The following is an 18,217-nucleotide window of genomic DNA, read 5'->3' as shown; positions in this document are numbered from 1 at the left end:
CTCTTTCTTGGTATCCTTTCTGGTACTGAGGGTATTTGTTAGATTTTCTGGCCTCCAAGGCTTGAATTATAGCTGCTCATTACTTTTTTTTTCCTTCTTTTTAATTTTTTTATACATTCAATCACATTATTTAGCTTACAGAGTGAACATTTCAACATGTGAACATTTCTCTCCAGTTCAGTTGATCAAAATATCCTCAACAGATAACACCACACCTCTCCATCCCGTCAATGCTCTGTCCCCCTATCCCTCCTCCAGATGTAATTCCCTGGCTCACTCCTCCACACACACCATATCTGACATGTACACCCATCTCTTGTGTTTGTACATCCTTTAATCAATCAATTTCAGTCATAGAGTGCAGACACTCAGTATATATTAAGTGGGGACATACAATGTCTCTCCTTCATAGCCTGGCTTGGTTCACTCAGCAATAAATCTTCCATATTCTTCCACTTTTTTGTCAAGAGCCAGGGTTTTGTTGGTTTTTATGGCTGAAGAGTATTCCATAGAGTATACGTGCCACAGTTTTTCAATCCATTCATCCATGTTGGGGCATTTGGGTTGGCTCCATGTCTTAGCAATTGTGAATGGTACCACAACAAACATTGATGTGCAAGCAATTTTGCAATAAAGAATTCATGTGTCCTTTGGGTAGATACCAAGGAGTGGGATTGCTGAATTATATGGTAGTTCAATTTGTAGATTTTTGAGGAATCTCTAAATTGTTCTCCACAATGGTTAGACCAATTTACATTCTCACCAGCAGTGTAAGAGCATTCCCCTTTCACCACACCCCTGTCATCATTTATTACTTTTTGTTTTTTTAATCTTAGACATTCTGACTGGGATTAGGTGGTATCTCATTGTTGTTTTGATCTGCATTTTCCTTACAATGAGGGATGTTGAGCATTTTTTCATATGCCTTTTGTCTATTCGTGTGTCATCTTTAGAGAGCAGTTTTTTCAACTCTTTCTCCCATCTTTTAATAGAGTTGATCATCATTTTTTTTCCAAACAGCTGCTTGAGTTCCTTCTGTATTCTGGTTATCAGTCCCTTATCTGATATGCATAAGTTACAAAAATATTTTCCTATTCTGAGGGCTGTCAATTCACACTAGTTACTGTGTCTTTTGCCATGCAGAAACTTCTTACTCTGATTTAATCCCACTTGTCTATTTTGTGAATTATTGACTGTGCTTTGGGGGTCTTATTTAAGAAGTTTTTCCCTACCCCAATGTCTCACACAGTTTCCTCAGTGTTTTCTAGGAGCAGTTTTATAGTTTGAGGTCTTAGATTTAGATCTTTGCTCCACCTTGACTTGACTATTGTCAAAGGTGAGAGGTAGGGGTTTAGATTCGTCTTTCTGCAGGTGAAAATCCAGTTTTTCCAGCACCATTTGCTAATGAGATTTCCCTTTTCCCACTGTATTGACTGGTACCCCTTGTCAAAAAACAATTGACTATATGTTTGGGAATATATTTCTGGGGACTCTATTCAGTTCCATTGGTTCAAATGTCTGTTTCTGTGCCAGTACCATGCTGTCTTGATTACCACAGCTTGTAGTATACATTTGGGTCAGGGAGTGAGACGCTGCCCACTCTACTCTTTTTGTGTAGAATTGCTTTGGCAATATGGGGTCTTTTATGATTCCAGACGAATTTTATGATTGTCTTTTCTAGATCTGTGAAGAATGTGTCTGGTACTTCGATTGGCATTGCATTAAATAGGTACATTAATTTGGGTAGAATTGCCATTGTGGTATATTAATTCTTCCAATCCAGGATCATGAGATATCCTTCCACTTTTTTGTGTCATTTTCAATTTCATTTTTTAGCTTCTCATAGTTTTCCTTCTGGAGGTCTTTAACTTTTCTAGTTAGATTTATTTCTAAGTATCTTATACTTTTTGTGGCTATGGTAAATGGAATAACTTTTTTTCAGTTCTATCTCAGTCTGCCTGTTGTTTGTATATAGAAATGCTATAGATTTCTCTATATTGATTTTGTATCCTGCAACTTTACTATATTCGTGCACTACTTCCAGAAATTTTTTCATGGAAGCCATTGGGTCTTCTATGTATATAATCATGTCATCTGCAAATAGAGAGAGTTTCACCTATTCTTTTCCTGTTTTAATGCCTTTTATTTTTTCCTCTTTTCTGATTGCATTGGCGAGGACTTCCAGTACTATATTGAAAAGGAGTGGAGAAAGTGGGCATCCTTGTCTTGTACTCACTTTTAGTGGGAACATTTTCAACTTTTCTCCATTCAGGATGATGTTCACTATGGGTTTTACATAGATAGCTTTTATTGTGTTGAGAAGTGACCCTTCTATGCTGATTTTGCTGAGAGTCTTGATCATAAAGGGATGTTGTATCTTATCAAATGGTTTTTCTGCATCAATCAATATGACCATATGGTTTTTATCTTTCTTCCTTTTAATATGGTGTATTACATTTATGGTTTTGTGTATGTTGAACGAACCTTGCATTCCTGGAATAAAGCTTACCTGATCATGATGTATTATCTTTTTATAAGTTGTTGGATACGATTTTCTAGTATCTTGTTGAGAATTTTTGTGTCTATATTCATCAAGGATATTGATGTATAGTTTTCATTTCTTGGCCTGTCCTTATCTGTTTTAAGGATAAAGGTGATAGAGGCTTCATGGAATTAATTAGGGAGAAGTTCACCCTTTTGAATCTTTAGAAATAACTTGAGCAGAATGGGGGTTAACTCTTCTTTGAGGTAAAGCCATTAGGGCCAGGGTTTTCCTTTGTTGGAAAGTTATTTATTACTGATTCAATCTCCTGGCTTGTTATGGGCCTATTCAGGCTTTTAATATCTGCCTAGCTCAATTTTGGTAGATTATTTGTGTCCATGAATTTGTCCATCTCATTCAGATTGTCTTGTTTCTTGGCATATAGTTGTTGATAGTATCCTCTAATTATGTTTTTTATTTTCATGTTGGCTGTTGTTATAGTGCCCGCTTCATTGCAGATTTGATTCAACTGTTTTTCTTTTCTTTTTTTTTTTTTCTTTTTTTTTTTTTTTTTTTTTGAGGAGAGGATTTTGCTATAGGGTGCGTGCGCTTGCGAGACAGACAGAGACATAGAGACAGGAAGCAAGAAATCACCCCCCAGGGGGGATGGTCACACCACAATCCCTTCTCCTCCATTCTCCTCTTGGGAGGTTGGGCATGCACGCACGCACACGTGCCAAGCATGAATTCTAAGCCACCGGGTCCGGGATGTGAACCACGGTTGACTACGTGGGAATCCAGTGACATAGCCATTATGCTAACTGCTGGTTCCCCTTTATCTCTTCTTAATAAGTCTCCCTAGTGGTGTATCAATTTTGGTTGTCAAAAAAAAAAAAAAACAGACTTTACTTTCATTTATTTTATGTATAGTTCACTTATTTTCTATTTCATTTATTTCTATTTGTATCTTTATTATTTCCTTTCTCCTGGAGTTTTTGGATTTTTTGGTGTTGCTTTTCCAATTCTCTAAAGCATGATGTTAGGTGATCCATTTGTCTTCTTTCTGTGTTCCTGTTTTGTGCACTAATTGCTATGAACTTCTCTCTTATGACTGCTTTAGCAGTGTGCCAAAGATGATTATGGAAACTCATGTCCTCATTTTCTTTGGATTCCATGAATCTTTTGATTTCAGTCTTTATTCCTGGAGCCATTCAGAAGTAGTTTATTTTGTTTCCATGTATCTGAGTATTTTTGAGGATTTCTCTTTAAATTAAACTCAAGTTTAATTCCATCCTGGTCAGAGAAGATGCTGGACGTAATTTCTATGCCTTTGAATCTGTAGAGGCTTGCTTTATGCCCTATGATGTGGTCAATCTTCGAAAAGGTTCCTTGTGGGAGTAAGAAAAAAGTGCATCTCGTGGTTTTTAGATGGAAAGTTCTACAGAGTTCTGTTAAGTCCATTTCATTTATGGTATCATTTAGATTCTTTATCTCTTTATCTAATTTTTTTTGTCTAGATGATCTATCCAGAGGAGATAGTGCAGTGTCGAGGTCTTCAACAATTAATATATTGCAGTGTATCTCCCCTTTTAGATCTAACAGTCTTTCCTTCACATATTTGGGTGTTTCTGTGTTAGGTGTGTAGATATTTATAAGCATTATATCTTATTGATCTGTTTATCCTTTTCCTATTATATAGTGCCCATCTTTGTCTTTTTGAACAGTTTTTTTTTTTTTTTAAGCCTATTTTTTCAGAAATTAGTATTGCAACTCTAGCTCTTTTTTGGTTCCCATTTACATGAAAAATCTTTTTTTGTTTGTTTGTTTTTGTTTTTGAGAGGTTTTTGCTATAGGGCACGTGCGCTCGCCAGACAGACAGAGACAGATAGATAGAAAGCGAGAAATCACCACCCCCCCCCCAGGGGGGATGGCCACGCCACAATTCCTTCTCCTTCATTCTCCTCTCAGGATCTTGGGTACACACACACATGCCCCCGGCGTGAGTTTAAGCCACTGGGTCCAGGACTTGAACTGCGGTTGACTATGTGGGAGTCCAGCGACATAACCATTATGTTAACTGCTGTTACAGTGGAAAAACCTTTTTCTAACCCTTCACTTTCAGTCTATGTATGTCTTTATCCATGAGGTAGGTTTCCTGAAAGCAACAGATAGAGGGTTTCTTCATTTTCATCCATGCACCCAGTCTGCGTCTCTTGATTGGAGAATTTAATTCGTTCACATTCAATGTTATTATTGATGGTACAGGATCTGTCCCAACATTTAAGTTGGCCATTGTCTTAGTAGCCTTTTATTCCTTTGTTTCCATCTGTTAATTCTTTAGTTTTCTTAGAACAGTACTTTCTTCAGGGTTTCTTGAAGAGTTGGTCTGGTGTTGGCAAATTCTTTCAGATCTTGTTTATCTGAGAAGGTTTTAATCATTTTTTTTCCCATATGAAGGATAATCTTGCAGGGTATAATAATCTTGGTTGAAATTGTTTCTCTCTTAACACTTTCAATACATCTTCCCATTCTTTCCTTGCTAGCATTGTTTCCGTTGAGAGGTCTGGTGTTAGCCTGATGGGATGACCTTTGTAAGTCACTTCTCTTTTCTCTCTTGCCAGTTGTAATATCATGTCTTTATCTGTAGTTTTGGACAGTCTGGCTAAGATGTGCCTTTGGGAAGATCTTCTTGTGTTGAGTCTATTTGGAGTCCTTTGTATGTCTTGGATCTGGATGCTTGAGTGCTTCTCTAGACTTGGGAAATTTTCTTTAAGGATTTCATGGAATAGATTTTCCATGCCGTTATTAGATTCTTCACCTTCTGGGATGCCTATTATTCAGATGTTTGGGCATCTTATGGAGTCTAGTATTTCTCTAATATCCTTGTGTTGTTTCTTTTTTTGTTGTTGTTGTTGTTTTCTTTATCTTTTTGGTGTTTCTTTTTTTTGGGGGGGGTCAGAGGTTTTATCTTCTACATTGGAGATTTGATCATCAGCATGGTCAAATTGACTTTTAATACTTTTAAGAGAGTTTTTTATTTCCTCTATTCCAGGCATCATCTCTAATAGTTCCATCTGGTTTTATGCAGAGTGTCCATTTCTTCTTTCATATCATAGTATGACTTCCTAATCTCCTGTAGTTCATTGTCTCTTTTCTGTTTAAACTCATAGAATTTGGTCACCATGAATGTTCAAATTTTTTTCTCTGACATTTTGGTAATATCCTCCATTTTCACAAAAGATGGAGGGGAGTTTTTCTGTTCCTTTGATGGAGATATATTTCCTTGTTTATTCAGATCTGAGGTTTGTCTACTTCTAACCATTGGAAGATGCACTCACTTTTAAATACTTCTTAATAGAATGTTTCACTGACTAGGAATGTGTTTAACTCTTGGTGTGAATTGACTTCTGCTGGACTCTCTGTTCTGTTGTTTTTAGTAATGTGGTCTCAAGAAAGATACTCTATTCAGGCATCTGAAGAGCAGTATCTCCTTTTTCACAGCTGGTTCAGTACAAGAAAGAATCCCAGAGAGCCTTATATTACTAGAAAATTTCAGATCTTTGATTGTATTCCTAGCTAGTCCCTCTGGCAAGGTGGAAGATGAGTAAGAGAAGATAATATAAGAGAAAAGAAAAGAGTACAGAAGGGAATAAATAAAAAGTCGTGTCATGCATTAGCGCAGCATGCGATTTCACCGGAGGCCTGCAGATGGACCGCATGGCTGCTGCAGCAAAAGGGACAGTCCGTGGGGAAAGGAAGAGCACTGATTTTTTTTTTCTATTCTCTTTCTCTGAGTTTCTTCTCTTCCTTTGATTTCAAATTTTTAAGTTCCATAAAAACAAGAGTCATGCCATGTTTACTTTATTGCTATTTTCCTAGTATAGAAAAATTAAGAATATGGCATATATTAAGAATTAAATGAATATTTTTAAAAGAATATATTACTATCTTAACAAATAATTCTACTTATTCTTATAGGAATCACCCTCTTCATTTTGTGGTCAATTGGAGAATAAACTCCACCATTTTGCTAACATATAGTATATTCTTTTGCACATATTTCTCTATTTTAATATATTGTGAATCAGTCAACCTTGACATTGGACAAGAAATAATTGTATCCTGGATTTAATCAGCCAGCACTGCTATACAGATATCAGAAAATATGGTTCTGAGTCAATTTCATTATGTGTACTTATCTATTGCTTTTCCAGCCTTCCAATCTATATATATATGATAACCCTGTTCACAAACTCTGTTTTTGTAGGAAAAACGGTCAAGTTATATTTAACTAATCAAATCACACACATATGGAAACACACAATACACATTCCAACTGGGACATTTTACTAAAATTTGATTTTTCCATTGGTTCTAATATAGGTTGTATGGGAAAAGGCAATGATTATTTTTTTTGGGTAGGATTTTTAAATGTTACAACTTTTAAAAAGAAAAAAAGAAAAGAAACTCTTTGGGGAATTAGTTTAACAATACCACTTAAGAAGTAATACTACAGAGGCCTGATATAGCTAAAATTCTGAAAAGAAGATGAAAATGACAAGCAATTTTCAAATAAACCATGAAAACTCTATTATACATGTTTATTAGTTAAGATGTTTCCAATGTTAAAATTGCTTGTCTTCAGAAAATAAAGGTGTTTAAGAAAAAAAATCCATGTTATTAAATTCTCAATACATTTAAAAAAAAAATTGCTAGAGAGAGAGAGAGAGAGAGAGAGAGAGAGAGAGAGAAGGTGAGAAAGCACCCTCCATGAGGGATGGTTATCTTGCAATTCCTTCTTCTCCATTTTTCCTTTCAGGACTTTGGACATGCATGAAAACATTCCCAGTGTGTTTCTCAAGTGCCAGTTCCAGGACTTGAATCACACAGTTGACTATGTGGGATCCAGCTATATCAACCACCATGTAATGGGCAGGCCCTAAAAATCTCCTACTTCAAGCTATTTTATACTTTGTTTCATGAATATCTACATCTCTCATAACATTTAATATTCAGTAATAAAGTTACATTCTGAATTGCAGACAAGTGCTTTTTTTGTTTGTTTATTTGTTTTGTTTTGTTTTGTTTTGTTTTTCAGCTCCATTTGGAATCTGTATCTATAGCCCTAGGACCTAGACACAGGTCAGATAGGTGATTCACAATTACATCTGCCTTAATTTTGGGTGATAATTGTAATGTACATATATTGTTGTAAGAAATTCACATCTTGGAAGCATTATATTCTAATGTTCATACTGAGATAAGTGTTGTTTGTGGATAAAATTATATAAAGTCACACAGCTAATAATAAAAAAAAAAGTTCAAATTCATGTCAATTTTGCCTCAGGCATTACTTTTTAGGGATTGTAAAATAAAATAAAAGTTGTTAAGGCTACTTAAAAACATTCTTGTTATTACAAGGATTAAGAGAAGTATTTTTACAGTGAGTTAAGCTTGAAAAATATCACAAGAGACCAGCAGGTGGCATGGTGGCATGGCTGACCATGATTTGAGTCCCAGAGCTGCCCACTTGCTTTCTCACTTTCCCTCTCTGTCTTTCTCTCTCTGATCAAATTTTCAAAACAATAATAAATAAAATTAGGGACAAACAGTTGGAGTAATGGCTACATCGCTGGACTCTCATGCAGTCGACCACAGTTCGAGTCCCAACCCTGTGGCTTAAACTCATGCCAGGCGCATGTGCATGTATGCCCAAGATCTCGAGAGCAGAATGGAGGAGAAGAGATTACAGATTGGCCATCCCCCCTGAGGGGTAATTTCTCTCTTTCTGTCTCTCTCTTTCTGGCGAGCACACATGCCCTATAGAAAAAAAGAAAAGAGAGAGAGAGAGAGAGAGAGAGAGAGAGAGACTAGTATATGCCTATTTAGTATGGATGGTGAAGTGGCTATTTGCACAGACTCAATATCAATTTATTGTCTTTCCTTCCAAGATGAATTGAGAAAACTACAGTTTTATATTTAATTATTTCATGGAAATTGCCTTTAAAGTTAAATTTCACATAATTAGACTGACAAGCCCATTACCAAAGGATACATTGTACTCCACATATAAAAATAAATGCCTAAACTTCTTACAGGAAAATTAATATGTGGGATCCATATGGCCAACCTCAGTTTGAATCCTGGTCCCAAAGGCTCCAAAGCCATGTCAGGTGTGTGTGCTTATGAGACCAAAATCATGAATAGTGGGAAAATGGAGAAGGTTTTTTGGTGTGTACACCTCTCATTTGAGGGTTCTCTCTCTCTCTTTCTGACAGGTGCATGCATCCTCGGGCAATTAAAATGAAAATGGTAATAATATATTGATGTGAAACTGTGACATGTGGTAACATGCTGGGAGGCAAGTCCCCTGACAGGAAGTAGAAAGTAGAGTAGACTTCAGGCACCAGCCTCTTTTTAGAGGTATGTGATTTTACAATCATGAAATTCATCAGCCTATACCATTCCACAGCAATAAAAACTCAGATGTCTCGCAAATTAGACTTCTGACTTTCCATTCTGCCAAATAAAAGAATTTTAAATATATGCTTATTACTGCTATCACTTTAAAAAAGAACATTTTTAACAGGAAAAAAAAACTTATGAAAGTTACTTTAATACAAAAAAGACACTTTTTGAGAGAACCAGCAGTTAGCGTAATGGCTATGTCACTGGACTCCCACGTAGTCAACCATGGTTCACATCCTGGACCCGGTGGCTTAAAACTCATGCCAGGCGCGTGTGCATGCGTGCCCAAGATCCAAAGAGGAAACTGGAGGAGAAGGGATTGTGGCCTGACCATCACCCCTGGGGGGTGATTTCTCGCTTTCTGTCTGTATGTCTCTGTCTGTCTGGTGAGTGCACATGCCCTATAGTGAAAACCTCTCTAAAAAAAAAAAAAAAGACACTTTTTGAATTAGATTAATTAGAGGTGGAGCATTAACTATTAGGTTGCCAGGAAAGTCATGTCACATTTTTGCACAGAAAAATACATACATGACTTTCCTGACATACTTTTCTTTTGTTCTCAGACCAGTAAAAAGATTTTGAAATTCTTTCATGATTGAGAGAGAGAGAGCAAAGACTTAAAAGAGAGAAATAGGAATCCCCAAAGTGGGTCTCTAGATGCTTCAGTCCTCTTCCCCCAGCCCTGCAGCTAGTCAAGATCACAGATTCCCAGTGTCTTTCAGGCTGACTGGGGACATGAACCACAGTGGGTCATTTGGCTCCAGCCTCACAGACTGGAATTCCACCATCTGCACCATCGGCAAGGCCATAACAGTGAAAAGATTCTCACATGCCCAACACCATCAGAAAGTGGGCTCTTGGGAAACTACTGCTCAGTCACATCAAAATCACTTCCCCTCAGTTCTCCTCTTGGGATTATGGGCAAAGCACCCAAAAACACACACACTCAGCATGATTTTCAAGCTGCTGGTTCTGGGACTAAAACCAAGTGGAAAGTTAGGGCCAAGTGGACAGACAGTGCCTTAACAACCATGCCACCTGCTAGACCCATTTTTAAAGATACTTTTTGTCTATACATACATATATATATATATATATATATATATATATTAGGCATTTTTGATATATGGTGTATGCACTTGCTAGAGAGACAGAAAGTGAGAAATCAACCCCAGGGGAGATGGTCATGTCACCCCTTTTCCTTTATTCTCCTCCTGGGATTTGGGCATGTACATGCACATGATCTGGACATGAGTTTCCAGTCTCAGGATCAGAGACTTGAACCAGGGTCGGACATGTGGGAGTCAACAACTTTAACCACTATGCCTCCTACCAGCCCCCAAATAATGTATTTAAGGTGCACTCTTTTTGTGGGGGGGGGAGAGATTTTCACTTAGGGTGCGTGCGCTCGCCAGACAGACAGAGAGAGACATAGAGACAGAAAGCGAGAAATCACCCCCCAGGGGGGATGGTCACGCCGCAATCCCTTCTCCTCCATTCTCCTCTCGGAATCTTGGGCATGCACGCACACGCGCCCGGCGTGAGTTTTAAGCCACCGGGTCCGGGACGTGAACCGCGGTCGACTACGTGGGAGTCCAGCAACATAGCCATTACGCTAACTGCTGGTTCCCAGGTGCACTCTTGATTGATATATGTGCATACTAAAATGAGGGCCATAATTAAGTTAATCAACATATCTATGACCTCACACAGTTACTTTTTTTGTTTGTGGTGAAAACATTTAAGATCTACCTTCTCAGTGAATTTCAGGTATAGATCACAATATTGTGAACTACAGCCACCATGCTGGGCAAGTTCTGCAGATCCAATTCCATGGGACTTACTAGGTGTGAGTTAGGCCTGTGATGACTCTACTCACAGTAGCAGTATTAGATTTAAAGTATCACAAGGCTTCTAATAAATACAACAGTGTCTTAGCTTTACCTAATCCACCTTGGCTCATTTTCATGAGGTCATGATCAGCAATGATTTCAATGACTTTTGAGGGACGTTTATCTCTAGATTTATAAGTGAAATACTTACAGGGCCAAATCTTAATCTGTCTATTGATCACATAACCTATGTTGGTAAAGAGAGTAAATTGACAACCTCCCATGGCAGGAAAGACTTTGCAAGCGTGATTCAAATATGGTTCTTGGGATGGGGATATTGGCTTGGCTTATCAAGGCTGATTCAGTAAAATCTAAGCACATAATATTAGGGGAAATTAGACCTAAATACATGTTATTATTGACATGTGGATGAGGGTCCTAACTCTAGATCAAATTAATTTTTCTACTTTACTCACTCTGCAGCAACCTTCCTTTCCAGGTTGACACCCTGTATATTCCTTTATCTAGTGTTCACTTATATCTTATACAATATCCTTTACTATGAACCAGTAATCAAAAGTGTTTCCTAAGTTCTGTGTGCCACTGTAGTAAATTAATCAGATCCAACCTCTGGGTTAGGATGTAGGAACCCCAATTTATAGCTAATAAGACAGAAACACACATAAAGACCACCTGAGGCATATGCCTGACATATGAACATTGGGAGACAGTCCTTTATAATTTGTCAGATGGCTATGTACTCACCATAGAATATACAGAGACAAGGACACAGACAAAGAGAAAGAGGCAGAGGCACAAGAAAATATCCACACCAATGAGGCATGCTCATACAAAAATCCCTTCATTTCTCTACCCTTTTAAGATTTGGAGCATGCATGTTTAAATAACCTGGGCTCAGATTTGAACTGCATGGTCAGCCATGTGTGATCTGGCTACCTTAAGCACCAGGTCATTGAGCCAGAGGGCAAGGGGGCAGTGGCAGTGTTGGGAACTGAGCTCTCAATCTGTGAAATCTCACACAATATCCAATAGTATCAGAGCTGAAATGAATCATTGGACAGTCATTGTGTTTTGGTGCAGAAGGGATTGCTTGCTTGTATATGCATGTGCTTGGGGGCACCTGCTTGGTCCTGGAAGTTCTGTGTGGATTGTTGATACAATAGGAGAAATAGAGTTGTTTTTTTTTTTTTTTCCTCAGTACTCTTACATTGTTGCAGATAGGGTGGGAGATTGCTAACAAAGGGCAGGAAATATCTCTAGGTTGATGGAACTATGCCTGGGTTATATAAGCACACATTTTGCATCTGTCAAAATTTGTTGAATAGTATGTACAATTGGCATCTGTTTATATCAGTGTGTTAAAGTATATCTTGATTATAAAGAAAAATAGATAAATAGGTTGATGGTGGTGGAGAATGCTACCAGTGTAATTTAAATCTAAAACCTGGCACAGTCTCTGTGGCACAGCAGGAAGCTAGAAAGCACATACTGACTACCATTTGGGTCCCAGGCCTGGGTGGCTGGAAAACATGCCATATATGTTCAGTCACTTTATATCGCTCCTTGAAAATCCTAAGCAACTGTTAATCCTGCTTTAGACCCTATGTGGAAAAAAACAAAAACAAAACAAAAACTGATTTTAGTACCACAAAAGGGAGGAAAGCTCACTCACAGGCAGTTCTTGCAGTCCCATGACCCCAAAATGCCATCACCAATTACTTGGGTTCGAACATGAAGAGGATTATGCTTGGCTGAGGAGGTGTTGTCCTGTGAAAATTGTCAGATTCAGACATCTGTGTTGGGACATCAGCAAGAAGCATGGCTCACTGTGGCACTGAAAGATACTCAGAGAAGAGGGAAGGGACACATATCATCCATGCTGGCCTGGTTCCAGCTCCCCTGGACTGCCCTCAGGCCTGGTTTTAGGTCTCCTAGCTCTAACATAGAGCTGATGAAAGGCCCTATTCCTCTGTTGGTGCAAAGCCTGGCTCTCTGGTAAATTCTAATAGAAAAAGGTTAGGTACCACAGACATCAGTTATCCCACAAACAGCCACAGGCCTTCTCATGCAACTCATTAAATGCTCAACATCCCACAGTTCTCAGTGTATCCAAGGGACAGTCAAGGCCTCACTCAATGAAAGCTCACTCATAGGCAGTTTTTGTAAATCAGTGACCCCAAACTGCAGTCACCCAGAACCTATATTCAAAAGTGAAGTGGATTAGGCTGGGCTGAAAAGGAGTTGGCCTATGAGAATCATCCCTCTCACAAATCTGTGTTTGGAATATTGGCACAGAGCGCAGCTCTGCCTGATCCTGAGAAATGCTCAGAGTAGGAGAGGCACACACACCCTCCAGGATGGCCTAGGATAGGCCCAGCTCCCTGTGAGTCACCCAGGACTTAGCCTTTCTAACATGGGATCACAAAGGGCCTTTTACCTCTGGGCCACAGTGCCTCACATTCTGGTAAGTTCTAAATAAACAACAGTCAGGTACCACACACTCTGTTGTTACCACAAACAGATAGAGGTCTTTCCATGCAATGAGTTAAACGCCTCAAATCTCAAAGCTTTGGGGGATATCCAGTCAGTGGATATCCAAGGCCTCTTCCAACTCCCAGGAATGCCCTCATGCCATCTCCAGACCAAGACTGGTTAGACCAGGAGCTCCAACAGGTAGAACAGCTTGAGTGGAAGGTAGGCAGTAGCCAGCAGGGATCAAGGTAAAAGTGACCATGACAAGTCACACAGAGACACCAGAGAAAGCATGATACATAGTCCAGGACCCCTTACCCACATGTAACCACTTGTCCACAGTTATGCTTCTCACCAGTACTCAGAAATCCCACAAGGGTGGGTACAATAAACATATCAAAATTCTGATCAGAGGGACTAGGATGGCCTATCGTGAGCTATTACCATCACAGCTGGACCCATAGACACCCCATACAATTTCTCTCACTTGATTAGACTGCTGTGAGGTGCTTCATCCCATAAAACTGAGGATGAGAAGGACACGTGGTAAAGTTTTGAGACCCACCAAATGGAGTGCTGGGAGTCCCCAACCTACTCTCACTGTCTAAGATTGTATGTATAAAGGTTATTGTGTGTACTTTTGTTACTTTGAACACACAAAATTTCTCTTGCCTGGGAACGTTTTGATGGGAAATAGGGATATCTTCTTGCCCAATTCCCGAGCTAAATCCTGCCACTATTCCTAAGAAAGCGTCATAACTGACTTTCATTCTGAATTTCCAATAATTTTAAAACACAGTGACACTCAAGGATAAAGACTACATGTATGGAAGAAGTGTAGAAGACAGAAACCGGTATTTTGTGAGCACATAATTTTTCCTCATGGCTCCTTCGTAAAGAATAGTTAACTCAGCCCAACTATCTACTTTGTGTCCAGCACAAAGTATCCTCTCAGGGAGAAAACCACCTGGGAGCATTGTCTTGACCAAGCACATCTACCCACAACCTGTCAAAGACTTCTTTCCCAGGTCAGCTTATTTTGATACAAGTATGTTTTGAAAATGAACTGGACAGGATGGAGAAATGGAGAAGGAATTGTGGTGTGGTATGAGCAGGCCCCACTGGGGAGTGTTTTACCTTCCCCTCTTTGGCAAGAGCATATGTACTCAAACAATTTAAAAAAAAATGAAAATATAGTGAGTCTTGTCTCTGACTTCTGCAAGTATATGTGGTACTTTTCCTGGTGCAGCCTTTGACCAAGTGCAGCAAGAGAAGCCCTTGGGACAGAAGTCACTTACCTGCCCAGGGCCTGGGAATCCACCTCCTCTCCCACGTGACTCCCTTCCATGTGGTCTGTTTCCATGTTACTGGACAGCCAGGGAAGCAGACAGATCACCAGCTTCTGAAACCCTCAAGACTGGTGATATTTTTCTCCCTGACAACTTCAGAGAGCCAGAAAGAAACCTTGCAGAATGTTCTTAATGTTCCTTTTAAAAACAATTAGAGTGACCAGCAGTTAACGTAATGGCTACGTTGCTCGACTCTCATGTAGTCTATCATGGTTCGAGTCCTGGACCCGGGGGCTTAAACTCATGCCAGGCATGTGTGCCTGCGTGTTCAAGATCCCAAGAGGAGAAAGGAGGAGAAGGGATTGCAGCATGGCCATCCCCCCGGGGGATTTCTCGCTTTCTGTTTCTCTGTCTCTCTCTCTCTTTTGGGCAAGCGCATGCACCCTATAGCAAAAACCTCTCCAAAAAAAGAAAAATAAATAAATAAAATCAATTAGAACCAAGAAACAAAGGAAAGGAATGAAGAGGGGACACTCACCAAGAAGACCTCTCACTAAGAAGCCCTTGTGCCATTTGGGGCTCCAGGGAGTGTTGCCTGTGGGCCACTTTGGGCAGCATCCATCCCACTGAAACAAGATGTGCTGAGAGGACAAGATGAGAGTCAGTGTCCTGGACTGAACATTCACAACCCACTCATCACTGTGGGAATGAGGCCTGGGGCAGCTAAGGGGCAGCAAAGGCTCTGATAGGATAGGTGGACAGACCTTCTGACCTGGACAGAGGTCATGGGGAGGAAGGATGGGCTGAAGGAGGCTGAGAAATTGGTCAGGGACTGCAACTCAATCAGACAAGAGGCTTGATCTCCCAGGCCAGGCTGGGGCTCTGGGGCTCTGGGGTTCTGGGACAGGAGCCTTAGAAGCCACATGGTACATTCCCAGGCCACAGGAGGACACTGTAACTTCAGCAGCAGCCAAATAAACGCCTTTTTGGCTTTTTGAAAACCAAAAAAGGCCCTAAACTTTTTGACTAAACCTAAAAAGGTGTGACTTTCTGGAGTCCAAAGGCACAGGGTAGGCTAACAGGTGGAGTGGCTAGGATGACCCTAGGGTAGGCCAGCAGGTGGGGCGGCCTGGATTACCCTGGATTCCACTTGGCCAAGTCCGTGGTTAAGTCTGAGACTTGCTTGAAAAACAGGCTGGGAGTCTGCACTCCTGCGACCAAAATTCCAGACGGGAAGGAAGAGGGCATTGCTGCATGACCATCCCCCCAGGAAGCTGATTTCTCACTTTCTTTGCCTTTCTCCAGAGAGCACAAGCACCCACCCTGTGGGTTAAGAAAGGCACATGTCTGGGAGAGTGATGTCGCCACTGGGTGCAAGGGGACAGGACACAGGACTGGCATGCTGGTCGCACTAAGGAGCAGTTCCTGGCCTGGAGGTACTTCAGAGCCCCCTCCACTCTCTTTGGATGGCCCTGCAGGTCCCATGAGGGCCTCTCAATCAGCGTTGTAATCCTTCCCTAATCCCCGCAACCCCAAGCCCCTAATCCCCGTTTCCAAAAGGTCGCTGCCCCTGACCACCGCCCTCTGAAGACATCTTGATTCCACACGGCCCCCTGGCTGGGAGCTCACTTGCGGGTAAGACCACCTGGACCCAACTGTCACCTTCGCCACAGTCATGGCCTCCAGCGCCGCCACTAAGACCTGCAGCCGCCTAAGAAGAACGCCTTCTCTCCTGCTCTGCGCCAGTAAGAAGCGGCCTAGGTACCCCACGCGCTCTGCCCACGCTAATTGGTCCAGCTCGAGGCGGCGGACCCCGGGTGGAAAAGCAGGGTCGGGGCCTGGGCGGGGCCTGTTCGTTCGGGCGACGCAGGTCTGTGGGGCCCACTTTCCCCTCCACGTCTACCCTGCACAGCCCCGCCCGCTCCCAGGTCTCCTGGCGTCTGCCTTAGTCAGTGGCGCTGGGCCAATCAGCAAGCGCGGGGCGGGGTCGTTGCCACAGCGACCTTTGTGCGCTGACCCCTGGCGGTCATCTCTCCCAGCAGCCCATAGGTCCTGCATTAGCGGTTTGGCCAAAGGTGGGCCTTGCCAATGGTGAGAGAGGCTGGCCAACGGGGTGTCAGGGGCGGCCTTGACCTGGGGGACTGCGCTCTGGTCCTGGCTCCAAGAAGTAAGCCTGTGGGGCCAGCGACGCCACCGCCCCTGTCACTGGGCGCAAACTCAGAACTGGAAGTGGAGCCAGTGCTGGGCCCTAACCTGACCACCACACAGTCCCGCGGCCCCCACCTGCCAGTGGATCCTGGGGCTTTCACACAGGGGCGCCACCCTTAGCCCAGTAACACTCAGAGACCTTTTCAGCCTGATTTCCTGCAGTGGCCAGGGCTGTAGCAGCGCCTGGGTCCTGGGTTCCACTCCTTGACCACCTGGCATGCTCCAGCCTCAGAGTCTGGCTTTAGTTCTCCGTGGCTGTGTCTAAAAGGGGAATCTTTGTCATACAATAAAATATTTTACATATAATATTTCATTCTATGAACTGAGTAACTTAGCAAATGTGCTTTAAATATCATTTGTAAATGTAATTTATTTGAGAATACAGAATGGCTAAATTTTCAGATAGAAGGCTTTTTTTTTTTTTTTTTTTTAGAGGTTTTTGCTATGGGGTGCATGCACTCACCAGAAAGAGAAACAAAAAGTGCGAGATACCAGCAGTTAGTATAGTGGATGTATCAGAACTCTAGCTGTTTGAGTCCCAGAACCGGTGGCTTAAACTCACACCGGGTGTGAGTGCGTGCATACCCAAGATCCCCAGAGGAGAATGAAGAAGGGATTGCAGCGTGGCCGTTCCCCTTGGGGGGTGATTTCCAACTTTCTGTCTCTCTGTTTCTCTCTGTCTGTCTGGCGAGCACACGTGCCCTATAGCAAAAATCTCTCAAAAAAAAAAAAAAAAAAAAAGAATAAAAAAGAGAGAAAGCGAGGGATCTTGGGAAGAGCGTGAGTTTAAGCAATCAGGTCCAGGACTCAAGCCACGGTCGACTACATGGGAGTCCAGCGACAAAGGCATTATACTATCTGCTGATCCCCAGACTGAAGTGTTTTTGCTTATGTCTTAGCTGGGTATAGCAGCAGAAAGTGAAAAAAAAAAATCCAAAATTTGTCCTTGAGCAAAAACCTTTATGTATATGAATTGACTCTGGGAGTGAATACCTGGAGAAAAGGACTTAGGAAATCCCATTTTTAAGTGTGGTATATTCAATATAGTGTGTTTTTGAGTTTTCACATTGAATCCTTTTTGCCCAAGGCTTATCCAAGTTCAGTGGCAGAAAAAAGCGAAATCCTCACTTTTCCTTAGAACTAAGCACTTTACATATGTCATCTTGCTCTGGGAGTTGAGTAACTGTGGAAAAAGGCATTAGAACATTCCATTCTTAGGTGTAGTTTATTTGGAAATAGACAGTTTTTCTGTTTTCAGATTGAAGCCTTTTTGCCTGTGACTTCTTCAGGTGCAGCAGGAGAAACAATGAAATTCTCTTTTGTCTTAAAACACTTTACATATATGATATGATTTGGCTCTGGAGTTGGAGTAACTGGTTAGAGGACTTTTGAAAATTCATTTTTTTTCAGTGACTTTTTTTGTTGTTGTTTAGAATGAAATAAAA

General features: G+C 41.1%; 1 long non-coding RNA gene across 7 annotated transcripts in view; it reads right to left on the bottom strand.

Moving 5' to 3' along the window:
- LOC102489218 (uncharacterized) overlaps nucleotides 1–16,490 on the bottom strand; it is a 30,453-nt gene extending 13,963 nt beyond the window's left edge. For 2 of the 7 annotated variants that reach the window (XR_334843.1, XR_334842.1), the window contains exons 1-3: nucleotides 16,194–16,490; nucleotides 15,103–15,205; nucleotides 12,476–12,637 (exon numbers count right to left, since the gene is read on the bottom strand). This is a non-coding gene — a long non-coding RNA (uncharacterized LOC102489218). Of the gene's footprint in view, nucleotides 1–12,475; nucleotides 12,648–14,573; nucleotides 14,763–15,102; nucleotides 15,206–15,702; nucleotides 15,845–16,193 lie in introns of those variants that run through there. The other 5 variants (XR_334845.1, XR_334847.1, XR_334846.1 and 2 more) reach the window with 5 other exon arrangements.
- Nucleotides 16,491–18,217: the final 1,727 nt, after the last annotated feature.

Source organism: Tupaia chinensis, unplaced genomic scaffold (genome assembly GCF_000334495.1).
Source record: "Tupaia chinensis unplaced genomic scaffold, TupChi_1.0 Scaffold000293_1, whole genome shotgun sequence".
In the NCBI taxonomy this organism is placed as follows: Eukaryota; Metazoa; Chordata; class Mammalia; order Scandentia; family Tupaiidae; genus Tupaia; species Tupaia belangeri.
This window is presented reverse-complemented; position numbering and strand designations above follow the sequence as displayed.